Below are 1,405 nucleotides of genomic sequence, written 5' to 3' on the forward strand. Positions count from 1 at the left end.
TCACCGTTCAATGGTCACCGGTCACCGTTCAATGGTCACCGTTCACCGGTCACCGTTCACCGGTCACCGTTCACCGGTCACCGTTCAATGGTCACCGTTCATCGGTCACCGTTCAATGGTCACCGTTCACCGGTCACCGTTCAATGGTCACCGTTCATCGGTCACCGTTCACCGTTCACCGGTCACCGTTCAATGGTCACCGTTCAACGGTCACCGGTCACCGTTCACCGGTCACCGTTCAATGGTCACCGTTCAATGGTCACCGTTCAACGGTCACCGTTCACCATTCAACGGTCACCGTTCAACGGTCACCGGTCACTGTTCACCGTTCAACGGTCACCGTTCAACGGTCACCGGTCACTGTTCACCGTTCAACGGTCACCGTTCAACGGTCACCGTTCAATGGTCACCGTTCAACGGTCACCGTTCAACGGTCACCGTTCAATGGTCACCGTTCAACGGTCACCGTTCACCATTCAACGGTCACCGTTCAACGGTCACCGGTCACTGTTCACCGTTCAACGGTCACCGTTCAATGGTCACCGTTCAACGGTCACCGTTCAACGGTCACCGTTCAATGGTCACCGTTCAACGGTCACCGTTCAATGGTCACCGTTCAATGGTCACCGTTCAACGGTCACCGTTCAACGGTCACCGTTCAACGGTCACCGTTCAATGGTCACCGTTCAATGGTCACCGTTCAATGGTCACCGTTCAACGGTCACCGTTCAACGGTCACCGTTCAAAGGTCACCGTTCAACGGTCACCGGTCAACGGTCACCGTTCACTCGCTACATGAAGATTTAGTCGACAAGCAATACGACTCCAGCCTCCGCTGCGTTCCTGTCGCTCGGCGGCGTTACGTTCAACCTCCTCATGTTGTTGCAGGAAGATTTGAAACCTGTCGATTTCAGTTGTTCGTTCTGCCCGTCGCCGAAGTCCCTTTTCCATCACAAGAACTTTCTCACCGAGGAAGGTTTTTTTTTTTTTCCCAAAGCGTTGAAGCGAGCGTCTTTAAAGAGCAGAAATCCGTCTCTGGTTTTTATCTTCCAAAGATCCCGGGATTTTTCGTCACTGCAACGAAATGAAACATTGATTTTGTGCCTGAGGACATGAACGCCTGTCAAACTATGCATTTAAAGAAAACCAGGAACATACCACTCTTAAAACTTAATTCATCACTATTTTGATACGAGCCCGGTAGCTCGTGTTAGCGCTTAGCATCACGGAACCAAAAGTCTTGGTTTTGATGCCCCTGAAATTGACCATTTGGTTAAATCTCCTCGTTCGTTGCAGCAAAACGGCGAAGCGACTGCACGACCGGCCCGGAAGTCGAAGGCAGCGGCGAGCCGGCGGACGCTTTGGCTGCTTAAAAGGGAAATATTGTTCAAAGGAGTCCGGAGAC

General features: G+C 52.0%; 1 protein-coding gene across 1 annotated transcript in view; it reads left to right on the plus strand.

The window, feature by feature from the left end:
* zswim5 (zinc finger, SWIM-type containing 5) overlaps nucleotides 1-572 on the plus strand; it is a 69,165-nt gene extending 68,593 nt beyond the window's left edge. The window contains exon 16 of the mRNA XM_069709820.1: nucleotides 1-572. This exon is cut by the window's left edge and continues 1,998 nt beyond it. The gene's annotated coding sequence lies outside the window, so the exon portion shown is untranslated.
* Nucleotides 573-1,405: the final 833 nt, after the last annotated feature.

The sequence above is a fragment of the Brachyistius frenatus genome, unplaced genomic scaffold (genome assembly GCF_029030835.1).
Source record: "Brachyistius frenatus isolate BFR_SWC_R1_liver_20210118 unplaced genomic scaffold, ASM2903083v1 Contig_85, whole genome shotgun sequence".
Classification (NCBI taxonomy): domain Eukaryota; kingdom Metazoa; phylum Chordata; class Actinopteri; family Embiotocidae; genus Brachyistius; species Brachyistius frenatus.